Here is a 12,597-nt window from a genome sequence, read left to right on the forward strand (position 1 = left end):
CGAGTCCCCAGAGAAAAGCCGTCAGTCACTCCCGTCTCCCCGGTCTCTGGCCGCACTCCGTGCTCACCCGGCCTGTGACTCTGCATTTCTATCTCCGGCACTCGACCCCGGGTGGAGTCTCCAAACCCAGCAGATCCCTGCGGAGCACTCCCTCGCGGCTCCTCCCGGGGGAGGAAGGTGAGTCTCCCCGGATCTGCCGCTTGTTGGGTCCCTGCTGGAGGAGCAGTGGCCCGACTGTGCCGCGGATCACGGTTTATGGCAACCCCGAGCTGAGAGCCCGCGCCTGGGCTCCGCCTCTGCAGCCGGCTTCCCTGCTCCGATACCTGGGAGCTCTGCCACACTCAGGCACCCCGGTCTTTCTGTGACCCCGAGGGTCCTGAGACCACACTGTCCCGGAGGGTTCCCCCCCCTCCCCCCTTAGCCACCAGAGTGACGTCCCTCGGCGGAGCAGACTTCTAAAAGTTCCGATTTTGTGCCCCATGGTTCTATCACTTGCCAGAAGCGGCCGACGGAGGCCCCTCCCCCGCCGTCTATCCTCCCGAATATCGGCTTGGATTCACTTCTCCACACATCGTACCTTCCAGAAAGTGGTCGCTTTTCTGATGAGAGAGTTGTTGCTCTTCTTTTCTTCGATCTCCTGTTGGGTTTGTAGGTGTTCAGAATTCCTGAGAGAAGATGAAATCCAGGTCTCCTACTCCTCCGCCATCTTGCTCCGCCCCCCCCCCCCCCAAACAGACTCCTGACCTCTGCCTCTCCAAGCCTACTTTCATCTTGCCCATCTTAGAAAGTGGTGAGTTTCTTGGTTCCTCAGTCTTGGGAACTCCTTGCCTTTTCTAATTGTTCACATGCAAAAAAAATCAGCACATCCTATTGGCGCTATGAAAACATATCCCAAATCTGATCACTTCTCAGCAATTCCACTTCAACCATCCTAGTCCACCTGTCACCATCTTCTTCCTGGATTGTTTTAGCCATTTACCTCATCTCTCTGTTTCCACACTTGCTTTCCCTAGTTTGCTTTCCACACAGTAGCTTTTTTAAAAAAAAGATTTTATTTATTTATTTGAGAGGGAGTGTGAGAGCACAAGAAGGGGGAGCCACAGAGGGAGAGGAAGAAGCAGGCTCCCCACTGAGCAGGGAGCACAACATGGGGCTCCATCCCAGGACCCTGGGATCATGACCTGAGCCGAAGGCAGATGCTTAACCAACTGAGCCACACAGGCACCCGCACACAGCAGCTTTTAAAAACTTAAGTCATGTCATTCCTCTGCTCAAAATCTTCCAATGGCAGTCATAGTTAAAGCCAATACCCTTATGGTGGTTTATGAGACCCTACCTGATCTGGCACTCTATTATCTCTCTGACCTCATCTCCTACCACTTACCTCTTTGTTGTGTTCCAGTCACACTGATCTCCTGCCTCAGGGCCTTTGTACTTGCTGTTTTCTGCCTAAAATGTTCTTCCTCAGACATCAGCATGGCTCACTCCCTCACTTCATTAGGGACTCTGCTCAAATGATCACTCATTAGATAGGCATTTCCTGACCATCTTATTTAAAATGTATCTTCTTTGTGTTTCTTCATAGCAGTTATCAATGTGTCGATGAGTGTGTATTTCTTTGCTACCTGCCTGCCTCTCTCCCCAGGGTATAAGCTCCAAGAGAAGAGAGGGGTTTTGATACATTCACTGCTGTATCCCCACAGTTAGTATTCAGAAGGGTATATGGCATGCAATAAATATTTTGTTGAGGAGCCGAATAAACAAATAACCCCCATTTTCAGGTCTGCAGAATACACCTTGGGAAACTGGCTAGACTTTTGGTGCCTGCTCTGGGCTGTGGTATACAGTTGGAAAAGGCCTTCATAAAATGGCAGCTCTAAACATAGGTTTGCAGACACGGGTCTCTTCCATTTAAAATATGCTGCACTGTGAAAGATTAAAATTGGGGAGATTTAAAATAAGTCATCAAGAAGGACCAGAGTGAGTTGACCTGGAAGTCAACCAACACTTAAAATTGGTTTGGGTTGAATGTCTACAGGCATCTCAAGTAGACCTCCTAACTTTACCTTATACTTTTTTTTTTTTCTTAAAGATTTTATTTGAGAGAAAACATGAGAAGACAGAGGCGCAGAGGCAGAGGGAGAGGGAGAAGCAGACTCCCTGCTGAGCGTGGAGCCCTATGCGGGACTCCATCCCAGGATCCTGAGATCATGACCTGAGCCGAAGGCGAAGGCTAACTGAGCCAGCTAGGCACCCCATATTTGTTCATTGTCTTTTTCCCTGGCTAGAATGGTGGTCCAACAGGGGAGGGGGCTTTGTGTTGCTCACTGCGTTCCCAGTACCTAAAAAGTGCCTGACACATAGTAGGTGCTTATATAATACTGATCACTTTTTGGTCCTCTTTTCATGCTGCCTAGTAAAACTTACTCTGCTTCATGACTTACTCATGTGATGCCTTTTCACTTATGATGATCAACATGTTCATTTAAACATATTCCTTCAGGAGCCAGTTAGTATGTGTTGAGTATCTACTGTGGTGCTGGGAATAAAGGTACAGGAATGTGCAGTTCATATTCTGTCTCATAATGGGCCACTGAGTCTCCAGGGGTAGCTTGCACTTAAAAGCAGGGAATGTCTCTATACATTTTTTTTTCCTGAATAGTCAAAAATAGGTAAAAGTTCTATCTGATGCTTTCTTGACTCTTGTGGAAGAGAGAAATAGCATGTACCAAATAAGTGGGAAAAAATGAGCAAAAGGAGAGAGTATGACTTAAGTAAAATAGCTCATGACTTACTAAAGGAATTGCAAAACAAGCCAAGGAAGTCATACTCACCACATAAAAGACGCTGGTACTGCCCCCTCACATCCTCCCCCACCCAGTGATAATTTGAAAGCCCGTTAACCTCATTTGAACTGAGATTGAACAATCAGCTCAAACTCCAATCTCAATAAAAGCACAGATACCACAGGTATGCTGCTGCTGCTCCGAGTTTCAAAGCACCTTTAATACATGTTTACATTCAATTTGGGTATTTTGTTCTTGATGTGCTCTGATCTTCCAGTTTTACTACACCCCTGGGAAAAAAAGGGAAATTGTGTTTTTTATGAGACAGCTAATTTTCAGTTATTAGAGTTAAGAAGAGAATCTTATAAACTTTTCTTCCTAAGCACATACCTATACCTTTGAGAGAACCTTAGCTCATTGCGTACTCAGGAAAAGAACACAATATTCTGAAGGAGTCCAACCTGAAGGTGCCAACACTTTACTTCGGGTATTTAAATGTTGAGGGTTATCAGCATTGCAAGTGACGCAAGAAAGGTGATGGAGTCATCAGGTGTCTTCATCGTCCTTGTTGACCAGATCTGGGCTGGTTATGGGGTAGGGATGGGAAGTCCCTCTCTGGTAATAATGTAGACTGTGTTGGTATTCACAGCTTGCCAACACCATCAATATTGACATGCAAGATTGTAAAGGCAAATGTTCTTCAAATGTGGTTTCTCTTCTTATTTCTCCATAGTACTCAGGGGACACCTTTGGTGATTCAAAGCAGATGACTTAATATGATTTTAACATGCTGAGAAACTCTTCCCCCTACCCTTGACTGCCACTGTTTTAGTACAAACCTTGTTGCAAAAAATGCCAAGAGTAGGGGCTTTTCTACCCTCTCTGTATCAAGGCTAAAATGTAATGGTTTAAATGGTTAAAACCAATCTCCTTCTCTTTCTTCATATATACACATACACATATATACATACCTATATACATATGTATATTTACATATGTGTGTATAGATATGTGCATGTATATATATGTAAAATTTTATTTTCAGAGCAGTTTTAGGTTTTTACAACAAAATCAAGAGAAAGGAAATCTGTATTTATTAATAATAAGAATAGCGCCTTGTAGTAGGTTCCTGGGGTTCTGTACCAAGGTCCCACAAATTTGGTGACTTCAAACAACAGACTTTTATTCTTTCAGTATGGAGGCTGGAAGTTCCAAATGCAACAGGACTGTGCTCCCTCTGAACTTTAGGGAGAATTTGTCCTTTGCCTCTTCTAGGCAAACACTAGAAGTGTTGGCCACAACACTCCAATCTCTGCCTCCATGGTCACATTGCCTGCTCCTCTTCCATGTTATCTGCCTATCACTCATTCTTATAAGGACACATCACTGTATTTAGGCCCTGCCTAGATAATCCAGGGTGAAATGAGGAAATCTCTTCATTTCAAGATCCTTAATTTCATTCCACCTGCAAAGACTTCTCTTCCAAATAAGGTCACATTCAGAGGTTCTCAAGATTAGGGTATGCACATATCTTAGTGGAGGACCCCTATTCAACCCAGTATACATCAAATATTTGTTGATCTCTGCGTGTTCCTAAAGGCAGTCTTGCTAGCAGTTTTTAAATTAGCATTCTGTCCTGAGCCTTCATAAATCATAACTCCTTTGCGGAGAGCTGCCAAAGATAAGACTAGATTAAAATTCTGAAAAGGAGAATGGTTTATAGGAGTTAGAAACTCATAAACAATAGTCAGATCAGAGGCAGGAAATTAACATTGGTTAAGTATCTTCTGTCATTCACTTCCAAATGTGGTCTCGTTCGATCGTCATTACAAATCTATGATGTACTTATTTTAAAACCATACTCTGTAAGTGAGGAAATGATGCTCAAGAGGCTGGGGAACATTCCCAAATCCCAGCAGCTACTTAGGGCAGAATGGGGATTCAAAGGCCAAACCCCAGCTCATATCTCACCAAACCTGCTTCCTCTCTTGCCAGGAGAGGGGGCTTCTGGGTGCATCTGGGACCTCCGAACCAACTGTGTCCTCCCCATGCTGGGGTCCCCGGTAAGGAGAAGAGGGCAGAGTTCTTAGGGCTTTGACAAAAGTTGGGTCCTTGGTCCAGGGCTAATAGTTCCTGGATTTTATATTAGGATAGGAGAGGAAAGAAAGAATTACAACCAGTATTCCTCTCTGCCGTCCGTCTTTATGAACGATTACTATCATTGTATCTCCCTAACTAGAAAACTGAACAGGAAGGACAGGCCTGAAATATCCAGCCGTGATTTTTCCAGGGGATTGAGCGAGGATGTATAAAGGTATCAGCATGATAATTTTGTAGTCAGTTTCTTCTTCAGTGAATCAAAACCAAAACAAAACAAAGCCCAAAAGGCAATACGTACGTGTGTGTGTGTGTGTGTGTGTGCAAACTAATTATAACACTTCAGATTTTAAAATGAATAAACATACTTTGGAGGGTTAAAAAAAAGCAAATACAACACACAAGAAGATAACATAGTTTTGTTTTTTAGAATTAACATTGAAGCATGAATCTTGAACGTCTTTTCATTGGGTAAGAAAAGTTTTTCATTTGAACTACCAAGAAGTGGAGAGAGAAGTTCTTCCATGGTCAAATGTTCTAACTTCATTTTTCCTCTTACCTCCTCATCTTAGAGATAACTGAATAACATCAGCATCTAGCGTTTGAAGGTAGCATCCTTAATAGGAGGAGGACAGTTCAACCTGCCTGAGAGGGACTTCTGTTTAATGAGAAAGTCCCCAGTGGCCCAGCCTTTGGTAAGAGCTGCGTTTCCTGCTAGATGGAGGTTAAATGTTTGGAATTACCGAGCAGCTTTCTCCTTGTGACAATTATCAGGCAGAGTAGCCCATTTTTTTTTTTTTTAAAGATTTTATTTATTTATTTGACAGAGAGAGACAGCGAGAGAGGGAACACAAGCAGGGGGAGCGGGAGAGGGAGAAGCAGGCCTCCCGCCGAGCAGGGAGCCCGATGCGGGGCTCGATCCCAGGACCCCGGGATCACGACCCGAGCCGAAGGCAGACGCCCAACGACTGAGCCACCCAGGCGCCCCCAGAGTAGCCCATTTTTAATTAGACTTAAATGTATGAATCACTAGTGGCTTAATGACACACATGATTTAATTATCAGGCCCTTCATTTGTTCTGGAAAGCCTCGGACTATTCCTGGGGTCCTCGGTGAGGACATGTAAAGACTGTGGGATTCACAGATTCGAGTTCTTCTGTAGAATCTTGTAGGTAAAGGCACCATCTTATTGAATGTCTCTTTATAGGCAGGACATACTGTTAATGCCTTGAGGGGCTTGGATACCCACGAAAGGACAGCGTCCCATAGGTTGGCCTGCTTCCTCACCCTCCTGGGTCCAGTTCCTAGGCGTATCTTACTTTTCATCTGGATGCTTCTGCAGGTGTCAACGGAAGAGTCCATCAAGGTGGGTTTTGATAAACCATGGAAACTTCCAGGCATATTCAAATCCTATTCATGGCTTCTTCAGGAGAAAGGGCCTTTGGGAACCAGAGAGATGTAATGGAATGACAGACATGGCGCTCATACTTTCTGGCAGGAGAGCCTGCGTGGGGAGCCTCCTCTAACTAGAAGCTGACTGAGCCAGCTGTGCCCATGACTGAAATGAATGTTTCACACCTGGTCCATGCGAAAAGGACTCTGGTCATTTAAGTCATCTTCACACAATGTATGATCATCGGTGTCCACAAATCCCAAGGGGAAAAATTCCTTCATAAATAGAGTCTCTATTCCTGTGGCTGAAGGTACTCTCTCGAACCATCACGTGCAGGGCTGGGGCAAGCTCAGTCTCCTAGAATCCATGGCTATTGGCTAGGATGAGGGTGTCTTCCCAAGTTGGAAAAATCATCCTAAGACATTACTATACTTTTAACAAACATTGTATAGGCAAGTACATCATTGAGAGGCTATTTGCATTTAAGACAGTAGATTCATTTAGTAATAATAATAGGTAACATGTATGGAGAAGTTATCTGGTGTTAATCTTTTCTTCCAAGAACCCTATTGTGAGGTATTATTATCCCCCTCTTACAGATGAGGAAACTGACACAGAGAGGTTAAGTAACTTGTGGAAGGTCACACAACTGATAAGTAGTAGAGCTGGTTCCAAAGCCCATACTCTTAACCATACATAAGGCTAAAAATTCACATACATAATCCATCCATATGATTCTTACCATTAGTTGCATAACTGATTTTGCCAAAGGGACAGAGGCTGTGAACAAGGGTAACATGGACAGCAGGGAGGTACTAGAGCATAGTAGTCCAAAGCATGGCCTCCTGGGTCAGACGGATATTTGCTGATACCCCGGGTCCAACATATACAGCTCTGGGAGTTTGGACACACTACCTAATGTTGTGGGACCTAAGTCTGCTTATCTATAAAATGGGAACAGTAAAGGTATAAGTTTGTACTGGTTATATGTGGTAACTATGATGGTACCCAATGTTTATTGAATGTTTATTTTTGTATCAACTATAAGATGCATAGAAGTGGGGCGCCTGGGTGGCTCAGTTGGTTAAGCGACTGCCTTCGGCTCAGGTCATGATCCTGGAGTCCCGGGATCGAGTCCCGCATCAGGCTCCTTGCTCGTCAGGGAGTCTGCTTCTCCCTCTGACCCTCCCCCCTCTCATGTGCTCTCTCTCTCTCTCATTCTCTGTCAAATAAATAAAATCTTTATAAAAAAATAATAAATAAATAAAGTTTCATTGGGCGCCTGGGTGGCTCAGTCGGTTAAGCGACTGCCTTCGGCTCAGGTCATGGTCCTGGAGTCCCTGGATCGAGTCCCGCATCGGGCTCCCTGCTCGGCAGGGAGTCTGCTTCTCCCTCTGACCCTCCTCCCTCTCATGCTCTCTGTCTCTCATTCTCTCTGTCTCAAAAAAATAAATAAAATCTTTAAAAAAAAAAAGATGCATAGAAGTGATTGGCTTCCCCCTTGGCAGAAGATAAGCATTTACATAACCGCTATTATTATTTTCTTACTACACATTAAACCCATTTTGGCAAACTTTAAGGGATCACATAATACTTCTTTTGGTATACGGGACTTCTGACTCATTGAGTATGGTTCTTAATAAGTCAGCCAGGGATAGAGTGTAGAAATCTCTTTTGTTATGTGCAATTTCACCTATAATTTATTTTCCATTTTAATCTAATGCATAATTGAACACACTTTTTAGAGTATCACATTCTGTATTGCTTCTATTATTTTCAGGAATACTTTGTCTTTGTCAGAGGGTATTACTAAATCTAGCTAAATCTCCAACTTCCTGAGAACCTGATAAACAGGCTCATTTTTCTTCACAGATTAGTAAGAAGAAGGGAATTCGCTTTGAATCCTGATTCTTATCTACAGTTTAGGGGGGAAAAAACACAGTTAAAGCAACTTGAAACCATCCCCATAGTTCCCTCCTGGGCAAAATGATGGGGTAACAGGGCAGTGGTCAGGGCTGCTCAGGAGCTGCAGTAACAGATTTTATTCTAATTCACCATCCATTCTTGGCAAGAAGTACTTTCTACCTTTTGAACTGTCAGATTCTTGGGCTGAGCAAATTGGGTACAGCTTTTTGATTACGCGTTCAGTTCCTTCCCAGCTTACAAAGTGATTTCACATTAGCAGCATGATTCATTCATCAAGGGGCGAGCCGTCCTAAGGCACAAGGTGAAATTTAGAGGCAGCCCCGAGGTGTGAGCGAAAAGCACTGCAGAATTACAGATATAATGAAACCGGGTGAACCTGCCTTTACCTGTGTCCTAGATACAAAAGATGCTCATCTGATAGCTTGGAAAGCCTGGCATCAGCACCCCATTTTACTGGGGGGGCTTCTGTTTCTACATTTCCAGATCAGGAGCCCCATTTTTTTTAGTAAGCATCACAGTAACTAGAACTGTACCCCTTAAAAAAAGGTCATCAAGTTTAGGTCACTATCGTCAAGTGTCAAGCATGGTCTCTTGATCGGGGTCACCCTGAAACCAACTAGTTGGATAACATTTGCTGTCTTCTTTCTGGTTAGTGCTTCTAAACCCTGCTGTCTTCTTGTTCCCCTCCAGTGGCCTCCCAGAGGCATTTGATACTTAAATGTTCTTCCTGTGTCCTTCTAGCAAAACCAGCTCTTGCTAGTATCTTCTTAAGGCTTTGATTCTTTCTCACTCTGTCAGAGACCGCATCCTTGAGGAAAAGGCAAGGAGACATGTGACAGAGAAGCAGCCGGATCAGAAGATTGGAAGTCAGAAGATTGGATTTTAGATCCGCAGTATGGTGGGCATGTCACTCACCTGTCCATCCTGAGCCTTGGTTTCCTTATCTGTCAAGTGGCTAGGTTGGAGAATCTGTAAATTTATAATTTACAGGATCATGGATCATTAGCGACATTCATTCTAGAGAAGAGGAAAACAATGTGAAAAAAAAAAATTCCAACTGATGTCCTGCAATCCTAACAGTGAGAATTAGACTCTAAACTCATGAGGGAATGTTTAGAGGGGTCGTCACGCCATCCCTAAATGTACATTTCATCCCAGCATGGGGATGGGGAGAATAGGCGTGAAATCTGTGTCTTTTAAGTGAATGCTCATTACCTTCAGGATTTTTACCACTGTTTTTTGAAGGAGATATTATCCCTGATGCACAGGTGGGGAAATTGACAACAAGCAAACAACAAACAAACTTAAGACTTGCCCAAGGCCACACTGCTAGTAAGGGGCAGACTCTATCCCCACTCCCTTTCTCTGCTGCAAGACTGGTCCTGAGCATCATATACGATTGAAAGGTAATTCTGAGCAAATTCCCGCTGTTCTAGAAGCAGGAAGTCCCAGTTGCTCTGTCTGCCATTCCCCAAAATTTTTTTTAGTGTTCAAAGAGCCTGGATATCTCTAAACTTTGGAGTGCCGCATGAAGTATGGAGCTGTACCTGAGACGGTGCTAAAGGAGCCAGCTTTACCCACAGCTGAGCAGTGGATGACCAGTCAGTACTGCTGAAAGAGTGTGGGAAGGTCTTCTATTGCACTCTGTCCCTTTCCTGCTACAGTGGACAGTGTGTCCTGATTTATCTGGGATGTTCCTTGCTGTACAACTGAAATTCCCAGGTCCACAAACACCTCAGTTCTGGGCAAACTGGGATGGTTTGGTCACTCTACAGTTTCCTAATCTTTGAATTTTGGCAACGGGGAGGACAAGCCTTCTACTTCATACAAATAAATGAAATCATATTTCTGCCTGTTGAGATGTTATCTCACCAAATGTGGAGGTTATGTTTGAGATCATCTGCTGCAAAATAGAGATGTCTGTGGAGTATGCAAAATTCATTCTGGGGCTTTGGGGCAGGAGAACTCTCAAATGAGCCACAAACCTGAATACAGCAAGAAGCCTCATGATTATTGGCTGGGAAATGCCATGGATACATAAAAGCAATGAACAAGGATTTCAGACAAGCTCCAGATGGACACTCCAAATTGCAGAGTTGATTTGCAAACGTCTTCTCACCTGGGTAATTCTGCTGGATAAGAATTAGGCGAGTAGCCACCGAGAGCTGTTTATCTGACCAGGAACTAATGCTTAATGGTTCTCCTCAGCCAACCCGGGAAAGTCAGGGAGTTAAGATTTTAAAGTGCAAACTCTAACTTAAATGTTAGAGTAAGAGCACTTACAGAATGATTGGCCATGCCCTTGTTATAACGGAAAGAAGGAACAAGGAGTCCCAGAATTTGTGTAATAGAAACGAGGACCTTCTAGAGAGAAGAAAATTGGCATTTCTTAAATACCATGCCAGGCATTTTATATATACTATTTTTTTGTTTTTAGTAACCCTCCTTTTATACCACTGTTCCTGCTCCCCTTCTGTATCTTTGGTACAGATGGGGAAATTGAGGCTCAGACCCAAGGAGAGGTTAAAGGCTTGGCCAAGTTCATCTTGCTGTCCAATGCCATGCTTTATTCCCTAGACTAACTGGAGGCTGGGACACACACAGAATGAACTTCATTAGTTTGCCTGAGGCTCGCCCTGGGTTTAAAGGAATTCCCTGTTCATTTTTGTGACTAGGGAAGCCTTCGGAGGGACAGTTTGTTTGTACAGTTTCATCTGTCAGGAGGCAACATAAACCCAGATGTGGATACCAAAAACCAAGTGTGTTCAGATAGCATCTGGTGCTACTGGAAGGTCAGGCTTAAGGACAGCCAAGCAAAGCTCCCCGGGGGGCCCATAAGTGGGGGTCCCAAATATGATGGAGCATCAGAAAAGGTGAGGGGGGTGCGGCCAACAACACCCTACTCTCACTCTCTGGAGATTCTGATTCAGTGGGTCTGAGGCAGAACAGAGGGTGAAAGTTTAGCAAGCTGTTTTAGCCACTGCCCGATTTGGGACAGACTGATTTACAAGACAAAACATAGAACCCAGAAAATGAGGCTTGCATCCTATTTCTTGCTCAGCTACAGGCTAACTTCTGAAGGACAGTTTGTTTGTTTGTTTGTTTATTTGAGAGAAAGAGAGAGAGAGCATGAGCAGCGGGGAGAGGGAGAAGCAGGCTCCCCGCTGAGCCAGGAGCCTGACGCGCGGCTCGATCCCAGGACTCAGGGATCATGACCTGAGCCAAAGGCAGAAGCTTAACCGACTGAGCCACCCAGGTGCCCCTGAAGGACAATTTTAAGTCTTAAGTGTCTTTTGTGATGGTGAGAATGGATAAATTACCCCCACAGGTGGCCAAGACATGGCATAGCACTCATTTAGCATCTCCGTACCTCAGTTTCCCCAAACGCATGAGGAAATGATATCTGAAAGTGCTCTTCTGAAGTCTCGTGAAGTTAAACACATAGACTATTAGGAGCTCTTGGGAGGAGAGAGATTCCAGCTGGTATTTTTAAAACAGCACTTTACTGTAGCAGTTAAATGGAGTGCCACTTTTTGTTCTTGATCGTTTTGAAAAGAAGATACAGTTCTTGAGTGATGAAGCCCATAAAAATGTCTTTAATTATTCATGTGAAAATTACTTGGGACCCAGTGCATCATTCCCCTGTGCTCTCAGGGGAGAGCAGCCAGCAAGACTCCTCGCCCACCCCATAGACGTGTTAATGTAGCCCGGAGTCTGTCCTCATGGTTAGAGGGACCAATTATCAATCAGTTCTTGTGAGTTCTAATTCTCATTCAGGAGTTGATACAGGAAGCCTTAACAGGGTCCCTGGTGTGGAAATGGACATTTTTTCAAGTTCACCTGGAACTTGAAAACTACAAGGTATTTAAACTGTGGTCCGTTACCCTCTTCTCCCCCACACCGATATCATTTATCCTATGCCCAAAGATGCCCAAAGTCCTGAACAAAGAAGGTGATAGCACTTAGTGATGCAGTTTAGCAATGAGTCTTTGGGGGAAATGCATCCAGCAAAGAAAAATTATTTCCCTGCTGCAGTGAGACCTGGGGTCTGGAAAAAAGAACAGTCTCCCTTATCAGCTGGCTGGGGGAGGGTGTGCAGGGAGAAGGACACCCAGCTTTATGTCAAAGTCGGGGCTGTTATGACCTGGCTGGGGAAGACCAGAGCTGGGTGTTAAGGGGCAAGGATAGGATTGTCGGCACTTTGGTTTTGAGTTGGAGACTTTCAGGTAAGAGGAAATGGTGCTTCAGGAAATGGGAATGGGAGGATGAAGTGAGTTAAATAGTGGACAAAGATAGGTCTATTGGAACCCGTGAATGGGAACTTATTTGAAAAAAGAGTCTTTGCAGATGTATTTATGTTAAGGATCTAGAGGTGAGATCATCCTGGATTTGAGT

This window comes from Neomonachus schauinslandi, chromosome 8 (assembly GCF_002201575.2).
Source record: "Neomonachus schauinslandi chromosome 8, ASM220157v2, whole genome shotgun sequence".
NCBI classification, from domain to species: domain Eukaryota; kingdom Metazoa; phylum Chordata; class Mammalia; order Carnivora; family Phocidae; genus Neomonachus; species Neomonachus schauinslandi.